This window comes from Equus przewalskii, chromosome 17 (genome assembly GCF_037783145.1).
Source record: "Equus przewalskii isolate Varuska chromosome 17, EquPr2, whole genome shotgun sequence".
Taxonomy (NCBI): Eukaryota; Metazoa; Chordata; class Mammalia; order Perissodactyla; family Equidae; genus Equus; species Equus przewalskii.
The window spans coordinates 12,906,975-12,923,399 of record NC_091847.1 but is presented as its reverse complement, the minus strand read 5'-3'; the positions used below and the strand labels follow the sequence as shown (position 1 = coordinate 12,923,399).

Sequence of the window (16,425 nt, the reverse complement as noted above, 5' to 3'; positions counted from 1 at the left end):
ATGGGAACAGGATTCGTCTAGCTGACTGGTTTAAGGCAGGATTCAGTCTTGCACACCAATAGCCTTGAAGGGAACCAAGATTCCCCTGAAATCTAAGAAATTCAAGAATTGTCCTATAGTGCCCACAAGTATGCTGCAGAGGAATTAAGCACCACCGAGTTGATTCTAAAGGCAGATAGCAAAGTAGATAACCCCACAGTTTCTGGTCTCTAGCTGTGTGATCTTGAGAAAATCATTTAACCATTCTAAATCTCAGTGATGGGATTTAATAGTACCTAACTCGTGTATTATTAGTCTGACTACCTCCCTAAAGGCATTCAAGATGTTTGATATCTGATTTTGTTCCCAAATCATATGTAACGTTAACAGTCCCTGCATAGCTCCCTGACAAAAAAACAAGCAAACAAAACACAGTAACTATTTCTGAAACTATTGCTTCTGAAATTATCTCTACTTATACTGTCATCTGATTGACTCTGGCAAGAGGAATGAAGATCAACAGACAGCTGGATATTCAAAGAGAAAGCTGAGAGCAGATTAGAAGGTGAACCAGGGCTGAGCCTGTCTCCTTTCTGCGACCTCCTCCAGTCTCCCTCTAGGTGGCACCCAGGTATGCAACGTCCTCTACCTCACTTCCCTCTCCCTGGACCAAACTGCGAAAAGTGACCTCATAAGGGTCATTTACAGCAGAGTGTACAAATCTAGGGTTACTTCTTTCATATCAGATTTGTGTTCTAAGCTTTATCTCAGATGAGGAATAAAAGGCTCTCTGGCCAGTTAGAGAGACATTAAACAGAAAAAATGAAAAGGAGGTATATTATTAGCACCAGAGAAGTGATAGCCAATCACCAAAGACTATTTTGCCCACCAGGAACGCTGGTTCCAACCAACCTATGGAAAATAATTCAATCTTCCCTCAATTAACCAGAGCCATTCACAGTCTCAAAATTATCACCCAGAACATTAGAAATTATTACAAATGGAAATGCAGACTGTATACTAATTCTAGATCATAGCCTGGAAGTTTCTCTTTGGAGAAAAAGCACAATATTAAACTGTAACAGTTTCATTTGACCTTTTCTCCTGAAACTGAAAACAAAACAACTTAGTCAACTGAGGGATCCAGTTAAATGGTGTTTTCCTTGGGTTGGGCCTTTCCTGTGATGCAAAGCTAAAGGGGTCTCTATCTATTTCTTATTTACAAAGCTCATTCCCCAACAAACCAAAAGTGGCCTCCCATGCAAGCTGACCTGGAAACCCTCCTGACTTCCACTTGATAAGAAACATTGAATTAATTGAATCCAAGTGCTGCGTCCTGAACTGAGACAATGGCTCCCTCAGGGAGAACTGCAAACAAACCCCAGAGTGTTTTATGGCAGGTAACACAAACATCCGGTCCCCTCAGCCACCTTTTAATTAGTTGGGAAGGTAGATACTGCCTGCTAACTGGAGTCTGGGGTGCGCTGAGGCTTCTGGTGGATGCACTGTGTCATTAGCGGGCACATTGCCCAGCAGTTCGTTCTGCAGCATGCAGTTGTGAGAATCAAGTACCACACAGCTCCCACCCCAACTACATCTCCTCTCTTCTTTAGTTTGCTTCATTGAACCAATTCCAGGCAGCCTAAAAAACTACATAACAAAAGACTGGGGGAGGGGGAGTGCACCTGTCTGCCTTTATTCTGGGGTTCTGAAAATGGGCTCTCCTAATAGGAAGCCAAGACATCAGAGAGCCACAGGGAGGTAAAGCGAGTGAAGACCAGAGCCCAGGGGCCAGAAAGGTCCCCTCTATCAGTGATTGAGCCTTTGCAGATGACAGCTCTGCTCACTTCAGGCCCCGGGAGTCGTAGGTGATGGATAGAAAGGGTAGTAAGTGACGAGTTGCTGTAAGAATAACAGTCCCAAGTTGGGGCAGTCGAGCCAGGCTGTGGGTCATGGGAAAGTTGGAGAGGTAGGGCTGAATCTCAATGGATTCAGCACTTAGCCCACAACTAGATTCTATAGAGATCCTCAACCTCGTTGTAGTAAAGATTATAATAATAGCACCAAGTATATTGAGAACCTATTGTGTGCCAGATCTTTAAACAAACCTCATTTAGTTGTAACTTAAGTATTTTATTAGATGAGGAAAGGAGGGCTCAGAGGGCACACTCAAAGTCATATAGGGAGCAAGAGCTGGAGGTAGCCCTCAGACCCACGCCTGCCTGTTCATGCTCCTTTGTATCAGAAGCAACCATCACAATCCTCAGCAAACACAACTCTTGCGCATTCTGAGGCCCAGTGGGCCCAGCGTTCTTGCCAACTGGACCTCCTAGAAGGTTCACTTTAAGGAGATGTGCTTTTCAAAAGGAAAATCAAAATTAAATAAGTAGATGAAGGCAGTCCAAGAAAATACACTCTCTTCTGGGCCTAACTGCAATTAGCACATAAACTCAGCCTCAAATTATGATGTATTTAGTTCTGAAAATTAAATTCATTAATTATTGTGCAGCCACCACTGAAATCTTACGGCAAGTCTATCCTCTGAATAAAGCATTTTCAAATTAATGACTTATTCCTGCTTATTAACAATTTAATACTTATGTGTTAAGCATTTTTAATTAAGTCAAAAGGAAAAGGAAAAAGGGTGGCAGGAGAATTGGAAGACAATGAAATCAGCAGCACCCTCAACTGGGAAGCAATAGAATCAAGACCTCAAGAGAGAACTGTCTTCTATTTTCCTAGGAGTTCAAGCATGAGAGAGAGAGTTGAGCCAATCTGTAGCCCAGTGCATGAAGTACACCATGCGGTAAGGACAGAGTGTACATAGGATGCTATGAGAGCTCACAGGAGCATTGGGGGGAAGCACAGTGAGGGAGACAAGGAAGATTTCCTGGAGGATGTGGTTGAACCCATTATTTAAAGATCATAAAAGTTAACCAGTCCAAGGAGGAGGAGGGAGGAAAGAAGATATCATTCCAGAGAGGCAGCTGAGCATGAAAACACACATTTGAAATAGTGTAGAAATAGGAGAGAAATAGGCTAGAAACATGACATTGCACACCAAGTTACTCCATCAACCAGTTTGGTAAATGAGGGGTAGACCAATTAGATTAGGGTGGGAATTAAACAGAGAAGATACCATGGAGGGTCTTGCATCAGTGAATGTTAATAAACCTGGACTTCGTCTCATCAGACAACATCTTCCCATCGTTGTGCTTGCCAGTCAGGAAACAAATTGGTATTTCCACAACCAGGAGAGCGAAGGCTCAAAAGTGAGATATTACTAATAAAAGTTAAAATAACTAAGGTTTTTCCATGATTAACTATTTTTATAAACTACAAATTCAAAGTTAAGACTATAGTGATATCCATAACTCTTAGTTACTCACTTTTGGATATGTTTTCTTGAGTTGGAGCAAAAGCGAGGACATTATACCAAGCATGCCAAGAAGCAGTCATAACAAGACCAAGGCATCAATGGGAAAGTCTCCCACGTGAAGAGCATTTGTCATCTGACCCTCTGTGAAGAAAAGGTTGTTGATTTCTACGGTAGTAGTGGAGTGTTCCCAAAGAACTGTTAGCTGAGTTTTATTACCATGCTTTCCTGGGAAAAGTTGTGATTGTCTGGGTTTTCCACTTCCCTCTGCATAGCACTTCTTCTCCCCACCATGACAACTCTCATCATCAATTTTGTTCAAAGGTCAATCTCAGCATCCAGAACAATAATTAAGACTAAGAGGTGCTTAATATATGTTGACTGTTGGATTAATCAACTAGGGCTAAATGTTCTAGCACCAATCACCAGTGCCTTGCTTGTTATGCAGCCCTATATAATGCAATAGATAACTGATGCAAAAGTTGATACTGAAAGTGAGTTCTGATATAACAGTAACCTAAAGTTTATAGAATTGATTTTTGGAACAGACAGCAGGCAACAAGGAAATTGTTGTAGGAGGTTTTATGGACTGAATATTTGTGTCTCCCAAAATTCACATGTTGAAATCTTAACCCCCAAGGTAATGGTATTAGTAGGTGAGGCCTTTGAGGTAATCAGGTCATGAGGGTGGAGTCCTCGTGAAAGGGATTAGTGCTCTTATAAGAGAAGATGTCCATCTATGAAGTAGGAAGTAAGTCCCTACCAGACACCAAATCTGGATCTTGAGCTTCCAGCCTTCAGAACTGTGAGAAATTTCTGTTGTTTATGAGGCATTCATTCTATGGTTCATTGTTATAGAAGCCAAACTGACTAAGATAGGCATCTAGAAATGCCAAAGAAACTGTTTTGGAATGCTGGAAAAATCATGAGAAATTGTTAGACAAGGCTGGAAAAAGTGGAAAGAAATCTGCTCTAAGAAACTGGAAAAATGGTGATCCATGTTATGGTGTGTGAAACATTTGGTAACCTCATATCCTCTGACTAAATCATTACATTTACAAATAAGCCCAATCACACAGACAGCTTGCATAAGTAGCATCAATTCTAGAACCAGATATCTGCACAAAACTGTCATCTGTTGTGGATGACTGACTAGTTTAACAAGAAGGTCAAAGTCTTTATGAATTCTCTGACACAGAATGTTTTGATGCATAAACTCTGGAATGAGAGTCCATTAGGAAAATAGTCAGGTCCTTACACTGTCACTGACTCTATAAGACTTCCACCTGGGTTTTCTGTGCCTCAGCTACTTCATCTGTAATATGAGGACTAGGGAAATGGGTGGACACGGAGAACTGTGCATAATGCACCTGAATCTTTTCTCCAAATGAGCATAAGGAGCACTCTGTAGCCAGGAAAGAAAAGACAAGTGAATTTGCCAAGACTTGCAGAAGAAAGATTGAGTGTAACCGAGGAATAATTGTCTTGAATGGGATAAAACATCAGCAAACAAAAGTTCCACTGGGCAGAAAAAATTATCTGCAGACAAAGAAAAACTTTTTTTTTAAATCAACATTGAATCAGGGAAAAATTATGAGACAAATACAGGAAAGAAACAACAAGAAAAGGCAAACAAAGTTTTCTCTGAAGATAAAGACTATCTTAGGCAAGAGACTGCTTTGTACTTTCAAAGAAATTAAAGAGGATTGAGACTTAAGTCAAAATATATATATATGTATTTGAGATATATATATATATATATATCAAATAGAAGAGACAACAGAATGAATGAGAAGGAATATGAGGAGCTATGGAGAAAAACTGAAGGGAAAAATAATATCATTGCAGAAACTTAAACTGAAGTAGAATCAGAAGTGTGCCACACACAACACTAAGGAAAGTGGCAAGGAGAGTATCAAAGCTTTTTAAGAGAAAACAAAACAAAGAGATACAAAATACACATAAATTGATGTTTCCTGAAAAGATAATGGAACAAGATGGAACAAAAGAAACAATGAACAATACGCTTTAGTCATAACCATTTATCTATGTTTAGAATAAAAATGCAAAAAAATTAAAAAGTTAATTTTTATCATTGGATAGTAGAACTTCATGTGATTTTTATGTCTTCTCCTTTTCTATAATTCATAGTTTTTCTACCAAAAATGTCTCTCTTCATAGTTATAGAAAGCAATGAGAACTCTCACCTGTAGCTTCGGCCTGTTTCCTCAGGGTATTCTGAGGGCTCCATCTAAAGCGGTCCAGATCATCGTAAAATGACAGCGACTTCAGTGAAAGCTCACTTCTGAGCTAGCTTTCCTGGCTCAGCCATGCAATTTCCTCTTTAAAGTCAGACTGCGTTTGAAAGATTATTGTCAAGGTCAGTTTTTCTTCCAAAACAGATACGCCCTTAATTACCACCTTTACCAAAGAAAACGCTCCAAAACTTCTAGCACTAAGATAATGTTAGCATTTAGTACATACAATTTCTTCGTTTTATCTATTTCTTCCATCTAGAAACAGAGATGAAAGCTTCAGAGTGCAGAGCTAATGTTGTAAACCTCCTTGCCTTTCTCACAGTGCCTAGCATAATTTAAGAGATAGAGACAGTTCTCTAAATCTTCCTGAAATAGATGCTGAGTCAATCTGGGAAGCAAATATCAGTATCAAGCCAGTTACAAGTATCTCCACTTCAAATCTGGAATAGACACTAAATGCAGGACAACATAGTTCTTTTTCCTCCTTGATGAAAATAAACTCTTTTGCTTTATTTAAATCTCCAGCAGCATTCCTTTCTCTCCAATTTGAAACAAGGGCAATAATATAGGACACACGAACATTCCGTGGTCCAACTCTGTTCCTTTGCAAACTACAACTAGTAAAGATCAATGACAAAAGAACAGCCTTACTTTGCAAACCATTTGATGGAATATACTGGAGCTATTAGGTGTGGCCATTAGGTTTCACACACGCAGAAAGTCCATCTCTATGATTCTTCTCAAAAGGAGTTCAGAGGTGATCTGAGGCCCCATGTTTTTCAATTTCAAATAGGTGGGAGTTGGTGGGCTTCATTTGTCAGAGAAAACATTATACTTCAGTTCAGAGAACAAAGCTATTTATTGTTTCAAGAGATAGCCCCACATGAAATTTATCCAGCTGTCCAAGGTCAAAGTGGAGGTTCTCATCGATACCGAATGGCAGAAATGACCATGAAATGAGGTGACACAGAGAAAAACTACAGGTCGGCTGCAAGTCTTAAACACGTGACCCCAAACAAGGGCTTAAAAATATAGTAAAATAATTTGTAGGATGGCTTCCTCCCATGCACCCTCTTCAACCCAAAGTACTTTGTCAAGGAGATTGATAAGTGCCCTACACATATCCAGGAAGGCGAACGCATTTCCTCGAGTGGGAAGAACAGATCTTCATGGTCTCAGAATTTACTGAAGAACTATTTTGTGTAGTTTGTTTCACCCAAGCTATGGATCTGGTGGACTTCCATGCCTAGCGCCAGGAGGAAGTCTATAATATTTCTTAAATGACTATAACCTCAGTTCTATATTTCTTTCTAACCTAACACACCTACTTCAAATAAACCACATCATTAGCCTCCTTTAAAACTTAATGCAAGTAGAGATTTCTCAGGAGGTATCCCACATTATTCCCTTTTGTTCCCTCTGTAGCCCCTCCAATTCCTCAGGCACATATAAAAATGAGAAATAAATTGCTATGAAATTTTACATCATCTATAATGATTAAAAGAAAAAACAACAGGAAATTTAGAATCTAAATTCTATTTATATGTATATTTTGTAAAATAACATTTGTGGTACAAATTGCAAGAGTCAGCGTATGAAAGAGTGGCTTAATATGAGTCTTCACCAAGAAATCCAGGATGAGATCATCATATACACCTGTGAAAATGCGAACTTTGTTTTCACTTACCTATAGACACTAATACCTTTAATAAAAATGTAAGGACTTAAAATAGTTATTCAACATTCAAAGCTGTATTTATTTAACATTGATTTTGTTCATTTATTTATATTTTTCAATACCTATCTTATTTAAGACTTATGCTAAGTATTGAAAGGCTACAAAGATAAATAAGACCTAGTCTAGGGACTCACAATATAAGTGGTTACAAAACAACACACAAATAACTCATTCAGTAAATATGGTTTGAGCATCCTTCATTGCCAGGCACTGTGCCGAGTACTAGGATGATGTGAAAAGCATGTGAAACACCCCCTGAACTCAGGGAGTTTACTAACTAGCCTAGGAATTCCTAATACATGCATAGAGAGATATTAAGTACAGTTGGGCTGAGTTGGGGCTGCTGGGAGATTAGTTCTTAGGGGAGGTCAGAGAAGTCTTCATTAAAGAGGTTATAATAATACTAGAACAACAAAAGTGTAAAACAACCTCCATCACAAATTGGGCATTTGCTCCTCCTCACTGTAGGCATAAGCCAGTTTTCACTCCTCAGCAGTGATGTCTGTATCTTTGTTGGCTACAGATTCTTAAGTATGCCTGGTCTATTTCCTGCATCAGTCTCTAAGCTCCCATGGATATATCCCTTGAAATATTTATCAAAGTCTTTTTATAAGCAGAGATCCTACTGGGAGATTTTCAATATCAGTAGAGTGAGTGGATTATCAATTAAAATCAGGGTTTGCAAATCCATTTTGGCAGAGTCACAGACTACATAATCCAAAGAACTATTATACTACATCCCAAATAAAGTATTTTTTTAACACATTGCTAAGCCTCCAGAAAGAATTAGAAATTTCCACAGCCCTTACCCTTCCACCAAAGCTGAAAGTGGACCTAGAAGTAGTCAGCAAATTTAAAGGTGAAGTTGTCCTGAGTACAAATGTGAATAGCAACATGGAATCTAGAGACCATATCTTGAGACAGCAGAAAAGTGGGGACAGAGCCTAAAACACTCACTATAAGCCAGAGAGCATCCAAGGAAGCCAGTGTAACTCCAAATTGTGAGAATCTCCCAACAGAAGCCAATGCAAATCTTCTCTGAAGGACATCATCTGCAGGATTCCCAGAAATTAAAATCAAACAAATTCAATGCAATCAAAGATCACAAAACAGGGGCCAGCCCTTTGGCCCAGTGGCTAAGTTGGTGTGCTCTGCTTCGGCGGCCCAGGATTTCACCAGTTCGGATCCTGGGCACAGACCTGGCACTGCTCATCAGGCCATTCTGAGGCGGCATCACACATAGCACAACCAGAGGGACCTATAACTAGAATATATAACTATGTCCTAGGGGGCTTTGCAGAGAAGAAGAAAAAAAGAGAAAGATTGGCAACAGATGTTAGCTCAGGTGCCAATATTTTTTTTTAAAAAAAGAGCACAAAACAGACAAGAAAACAAAGCATCATGAGTGAAACTCGACAGAAACAATGAACAATGGACTGAGACCTCTAAGGACTTTGAATTTTGAAACCACCAAATGTAGGCCTTCATACAATTATGGATGTAACACATAAAAAAATACAAATAGGAAACACAAAAATGAGGAAGAATTAAGAAAATATTAAAAATGACCAGGCATCTTTGTAATTGCTTCTAGAAATGAAAAAAAGTTGTTTTAAAAAAATCAAAGTTTGGGGGCTGGCCCAGTGGCCGAGTGGTTAGGTTCACGCACTCCGCTGCGGGCGGCCCAGTGTTTCGTTGGTTCGAATCCTGGGCATGGACATGGCACTGCTCGTCGAACCACGCTGAGGCAGCGTCCCACATGCCACAACTAGAAGGACCCACAACGAAGAATATACAACTATGTACCAGGGGGGCTTTGGGGAGAAAAAGGAAAAAAATTAAAAAAAATCTAATAAAAAAAATCAAAGTTTGGGTTAAATATCAGATTATACGTAATGAAGAGGAAATAGTACAGTAAAAGCACTCGCCAAGAACACAGCGCAGACAAAGAGATGGGACATGGGAACAACGGGTTAACATATATGGAAAACAGAATGAGATGGTCTTACTGCCAAATGATCAATCCCCAAAAAGGAGACAATAGGGTTTAAGTTGGATGGTGAGTTATTGCTATGCTCATAACTTACATATATGTTACATCCTTTCCCTGAAAGTCATCAAAAACTAGTTCTATAAAAACAGCTTTGCTAAAGAAGTATTTTGCTTCCTGGTGCACAACACAGAGAACGAACAAACACTTTGGTGTCCCCACTCTCCTTCAAGATACTTCTAAACTTCTCCATTTAATCTATTTACTGGGAACATGGACTAACCTCACAAATGAAAAATAGAGGCTACTCACTTAATTATACTTTTTTCTTCTTACCTGACAACAGCATCCTCTAGATTAGCAAGGATCAAGTGAGATTTGTGCTTGCAAAATAGAAAATTAGTTACATGGAATGCATTAACAAGCATTGGCACCTTCTAGGCAGAGGACGATTTTATAGACACAGGAACTACAAATCGTGTGTGTATCCTTGTATGGGAGAGGGAGACAGGAGCAGCATTTCAGCTCTTTGTATTAGCCATTGAATATGTTGTGTGCAAAAGGGTAGTTGTGATACGTGCGTGAGAATTGCACATATCTCGAAGATTGCAATGCAATATTAACAGGTGAAAGTGAGTAATCATTAGGGGTTATGAATGTTAGTGATTGTGTTTAAAATATGGGTGTGTTGAGGTGTGTACATCTGTGTGTCTGGGTCTAGGTATGTCTGTATTTATACAGACACTGATAGAGTACTATATTGGAGATATATTTGTTTGGCAGAATTGTGTGTATTGTTAAGAATAACGTATGAGAGCTTATCTGGGAAGGTGTTAGAATGTGAGTGCATTTGTGTGTGTGTGTGTGTGTGTGTGTGTGTGTTTGAGTACTGTAGTATTTTGTTTCTTCACCTAGTCTATCTTTTTAAATGACCAAATTATGTTTTATCGGAATTTTGCTGAAGGCAGCCTGGCATTAATGTCTTTTTTCCTCCAAATGTGAAGGAAATAAAGGTCCTTGTTGGACCAATAAGCAAGTTAAACCTGTCCCCAAATGCTAATGAGAACTTAATTCACTAATATGCTGGGTAACTGCCCTGTCTCAGATAAATAATTTCCATAAGAGCCAAATCCTCTTGGGTTTTTTTCCAGCACTTAGGCAAGAGGAAATATCCAAAGGCCAATTGCTTGTCCAAAACAGCCTGACATGTTCATGACTTTTCTATCACAAGGCTGACTTGGACTCATATGTAATAACAGAGCAAATATTCTGTCACTTGGAAGAGTACAGAATGGATAATTGAAGACTTTGTTGTAACACTTACTATCCATATCATCATATCAAAGCAACTTCAATTATATTACACTTAATGTTAAAATTATACCCAATTAATCTCTATAATATTTCAAAAGAAATTATGGAACAGAAAATAATTGAAACTTAAAAGGTGAGTTGGGGAGGAGATCCAAGATGGCACCGTGAGTAGTCCTCTTTGTCTCTCCCCCTTCGAGTCTACAATTATTTGGACACTTATCGCTTAACAAAGGATATCCAGACAGCATCTCAGGACGTCTGAGAGACCCACGCGACTATACATCGGAAGGCGGACGGACTTTCCTCCGGGAGGATGTGGAAATAGGTGAAAACTCTCCGACCCCAACCAAACAGCCTAGTACCCGCAAGCGGCTTTCTTCCAACGGACGCACCCAGAAGATCAACACACATCTAGGGCAGGAGCGAGCACACAACAGAGGAGCAACGGTGGAAACAGGTGACCAGAACCCTACCTAAACCCCCCGCAATTACTCCTAAATGCAGAGGGAAACTTTGGAGTTGCACACCTGGGCCCACGGAGAGACTCTCTCCCCGCCATTGGCGGGGAGATCCCGCCTGGTGTTCGCGGTGCCCGGAGGGTCCCAGAGAGAGTCGCTGAGGGTACGGAGGTCCCCCGGCTGCCACTGCCTACACGGTGGGGCTAGGGATTGCCAGAGATCTCTGAGAGGACTGGGGCTGGGTGAAGCTCCAGAGGCCGACTCCGCGCCCCAGAGGGGAAGCTCCAGAGTTCCGCCCGGGCAGCAGACAAAACTCTCTGTCTGCCAATAGCAGAGGGGCCACGCCCAGCATTCACAGCTCCGGGAAAGTCCTGGAGAGAATCCCAGAGGGCGGGGCGACCCCCAGCTGCCGTTGCCCGCCCTGTGGGACTAAGGATTGCCGGAGATCTCAGAGCACACTGGGGCTGGGTGAAGCTCCAGGGGCCGGCTCTGCGCCCCAGAGGGGAAGCTCCGGAGTTCCACCCGGGCAGCAGACAGGGCTCTCTGTCTGCCATTATCGGAGGGGCCACGCCCAGCATTCAACTCCGGGAAAGTCCCAGAGAGAATCCCAGAGGTCGAAGTGACCTCCAGCTGCCGTTGCCTGCCCCATGGGGCTAGGGATTGCCGGAGATCTTGGAGAGGACTGGGGCTGGGTGAAGCTCCAGAGGCCCGCTCCGTGCCCCAGAGGGGAAGCTCCAGAGTTCTGCTCGGGCAGCAGACAAAACTCTCTGTCTGCCATTAGTGGAGGGGCCATGTCCAGCATTCACAACTCCAGGAAGGTCCCGGAGGGAATCCCAGAGGGCGAGGTGACCCCACGCTGCCGTTGCCCGCCCTGTGGGGCTGGGGATTGCTGGAGATCTCGGAGATCTCGGAGAGGACTAGGGCTGGGTGAAGCTCCAGAGGCAGGCTCCGTGGCCCGGAGGGGAAGCTCCAGAGTTCTGCCCAGGCAGCAGACAAACTCTCTGTCTGCTATTAGCGGAGGGGCCACGCCCAGCATCCACAATACCGGGAGGGTCCCGGAGAGGAGAATATCAGGCAGGGCAGCAGCTGACCAGCTACCACTGAAATCAGGATCTCCAGCTATCCCCCAAGACAGGGCAAAGGGCTCCCCGAGTTCCTGGGGAACAGGACTGGGGCTGGGGGGAGTTCCAGCGACCCAGCTCCATAGCCTGGGGGAAACCCTACAGGCTCACAGCAGCCCCAGGGAAAGCCTCTGCACAGCACTAGTAGAAAGCACCCATCCGGCAGCCACAAGGCTGGAAGACCCCGGGACAAAAGTAGCATAGCTAGGTGAACTAACCACAGACTGTAGAAGATGCCAATAGCTCTCCTGCGACCCATAGTGGACAAGTGAGATTTTGTGGGTGCCGACAGCAACGGAGCGACAAATATAAGTGATCCCACCCCTGGCCGCTGGAAAAGCCCATAACATCGTTGCAGACCCCAAGGAGGGAGCACGTCTAGGTGGGCTGCAACAGTAGGCACCAGCAGCCTGAAGCCCCCCTGTGACGGCCCCCACGGCAGAGGAGGGAATCCAAAGGACCACTGTGACTACAAGGAGGGCCCAAGGCCCAGTTAGCAACTGCAGACAGGGTTCCTGGTTGGTGTAGTATAAACAGCTGCTCCGCCACCGCAGCAGCTGAAACAAGTGAAAGGAGCAACTAAACTCTATCTCTATGCGGAGGCACAAATCAACAACATCAAGCAATATGAAAAAATACATTAAATCTCCAGAACAGAAAGAAAATAACAAATACACAGAAAACAATCCCGAAGAAAATGAGATATATAACCTAAATGATGATGACTTCAAAACAGCCATCATTAAAATACTCAATGAGTTAAGAGAGAATTCTGACCGACAACTCAACGAGCTCAGGAGCTATGTCATAAAAGAGTTTGATACAATAAAGAAGAACCAAACAGAAATATTGGAAATGAAGAACACAATAGAGGAGATTAAGAAAAATCTAGATGCTCTGAACAGTAGGGCCGATAATATGGAGGAAAGAATTAGCAATTTGGAAGATGGCAATATAGAATTGCTGCAGGCAGAGGAGGAGAGAGAAGCAAGACTAAAAAGAAATGAAGAAACTCTCCGAGAATTATCAGACACAATTAGGAGATGCAACGTAAGGATTATAGGTATACCAGAGGGAGAAGAGAAGGAGAAAGGGGCAGAAAGCCTATTCAAAGAAATAATGGCTGAGAACTTCCCAAATCTGGTGAGAGAGATGGATCTTCAGGTGACAGAAGCCAATAGATCTCCAAACTTTATCAATGCAAGAAGACCAACTCCACAGCATATAGTAGCGAAGCTAGCAAAAGTCAACGACAAGGAGAAAATACTAAGGACAGCCAGGCAAAAGAAACTAACCTACAAAGGAACCCCCACCAGGCTATCAGCAGATTTCTCAGCAGAAACTTTGCAGGCTAGAAGAGAGTGGAATGATATATTCAAAAATCTGAAGGACAAAAACCTACAGCTGAGAATTCTCCACCCAGCGAAAATATCCTTCAAATAGGATGGAGAAATAAAAACTTTCCCAGATAAACAAAAATTAAGGGAGTTCATTGCCACAAAACCTCCTCTTCAGGAAATCCTCAGGAAAACCCTCATTCCTGAAAAATCCAAAAAAGGAAAGGGGCTACAAAACCAAGAGCAGAGGAGATAAGTAGAAGGACAACAACAGAGAGTAGCAGCTCTTCATCAGAACAGATTAAACCATGGGACGAGAAACAAAGGAAATTGAAGAAAACCAGAAAACAAGACATAAAATGGTAGTGGTAGGCCCCCACATCTCAATAATCACTCTAAATGTAAATGGATTGAACTCCCCAATCAAAAGACACAGAGTGGCAGGATGGATCAAAGAACAAGATCCAACAATATGCTGCCTCCAGGAAACACACCTCAGCCCCAAAGACAAACAGACTCAGAGTGAAGGGATGGAGAATACTCCAAGCTAATAATGAACAAAAGAAAGCAGGTGTCGCTATACTAATATCAGACAAGGTAGATTTCAAAGCAAAACAGATAAAGAAAGACAAAGAGGGACAGTATATAATGATAAAAGGGACTCTCCACCAAGAAGACATAACACTTATAAACATATACGCACCCAACACAGGAGCACCAAAATTTGTAAAGCAACTCTTAATAGAACTAAAAGAAGACATCAACAACAATACAATAATAGTAGGGGACCTCAACACACCATTAACACCAATGGACAGAACATCCAGACAGAAAATCAACAAGGAAATAATAGAATTAAATGAAAAATTAGACCAGATGGACTGAATAGATATATATAGAACACTTCATCCAAAAACAGCAGGTTACACATTCTTCTCAAGTGCACATGGAACATTCTCAAGGATTGACCATATTTTGGGAAACAAAACAAAAATCAATAAATACAAGAGAGTTGAAATAATATCAAGCATCTTTTCTGATCATAATGCTATTAAACTAGAAATCAACTACAAGAAAAAAGCAGAGAAAGGTGCAAAAATGTGGAGACTAAACAACACACTTCTGAACAAACAATGGATCATTGAAGAAATTAAAGAAGAAATCAAATATTATCTGGAGACAAATGAAAATGAGAACACGACATACCAAATCATTTGGTATGCAGCAAAAGCAGTCCTAAGAGGGAAATTCATCACAATACAGGCTCACCTCACTAAACAAGAAAAAGCTCACATAAGCAACCTCAAATGACACCTAACAGAACTAGAAAAAGAAGAACAAACAAAGCCTAGAGTCAGTAGAAGGAGGGAAATAATAAAAATAAGAGCAGAAATAAACGATATTGAAACAAAAAAGACAATAGAAAGGATCAATGAAACAAAGAGTTGGTTCTTCGAAAGAATTAACAAAATTGACAAACCCTTAGACAGACTCACCAAGAAAAGAAGAGGGAAATCGCAAATAAATAAAATTAGGAATGAGAGAGGAGAAATCACAACAGATACCAATGAAATACAAGAGATCATAAGAGAATACTATGAAAAACTATATGCCAACAAATTGAACAACCTGGAAGAAATGGACAAATTCCTAGACTCCTACAATCTCCCCAAACTGAATCAGGAAGAAATGGAGAATCTGAATAGGCCAATCACAAGTAAGGAAATAGAAACGGTAATCAAAAACCTCCCCAAAAATAAGAGTCCAGGACCAGACGGCTTCTCTGGAGAATTGTACCAAACATTCAAAGAAGACTTAATACCTATTCTTCTCAAACTGTTCCAGAAATTGAGAAAGATGGAGTACTCCCTAACACATTCTATGAAGCCAACATCACTCTGATCCCCAAACCTGACAAGGACAACACAAAGAAGGAGAACTACAGGCCAATATCACTGATGAACATAGATGCAAAAATCCTCAACAAAATTTTGGCAAACCAAATACAGCAATACATCAAAAAGATTATACACCATGATCAAGTGGGATTTATACCAGGGACACAGGGATGGTTCAACATCCGCAAGTCAATCAACGTGATACACTACATCAACAAAATGAAAAACAAAAACCACATGATCATCTCAACAGATGCAGAGAAAGCATTCGACAAGATCCAACACCCATTTATGATAAAAACCCTCAATAAAATGGGTATAGAAGGAAAGTACCTCAACATAATAAAGGCCATATATGACAGACCCACAGCCAACATCATACTCAATGGACAAAAACTGAAAGCCATCCCTCTGAGGACAGGAACAAGACAAGGGTGCCCACTTTCACCACTCCTATTCAACATAGCACTGGAGGTGCTGGCCAGAGCAATTCGGCAGGAAAAAGAAACAAAAGGAATCCAAATAGGTAACGAAGAAGTACAACTCTCGCTGTTTGCAGACGACATGATCTTATATATAGAAAACCCCAAAGAATCCATAGAAAAACTATTAGAAATAATCAACAACTACAGCAAAGTAGCAGGGTATAAAATTAACGTGCATAAATCAGTAGCATTTCTATACACTAACAATGAACTAACAGAAAAAGAACTCAAGAACTCAATCCCATTCACAATCGCAACGAAAAGAATAAAATACCTTGGGATAAACTTAACCAAGGAAGTGAAGGATCTATACAATGAAAACTACAAGACTTTCTTGAAAGAAATTGACGATGACATAAAGAGATGGAAAGACATTCCATGCACATGGATTGGAAGAATAAACATAGTTAAAATGTCCATACTACCTAAAGCAATCTACAGATTCAGTGCTATCCCAATCAGAATCCCAAG

The 16,425-nt window shown here is 41.2% G+C and overlaps 1 long non-coding RNA gene across 1 annotated transcript in view; it reads right to left on the bottom strand.

The window, feature by feature from the left end:
* The window catches only part of LOC139076768 (uncharacterized), a 52,367-nt gene extending 46,422 nt beyond the window's left edge, over nt 1–5,945 (bottom strand). Inside the window, exons 1-2 of the long non-coding RNA XR_011528697.1 lie at nt 5,840–5,945; nt 5,563–5,710 (exon numbers count right to left, since the gene is read on the bottom strand). This is a non-coding gene — a long non-coding RNA (uncharacterized lncRNA). The remainder of the gene's footprint in view (nt 1–5,562; nt 5,711–5,839) is intronic.
* Nucleotides 5,946–16,425: the final 10,480 nt, after the last annotated feature.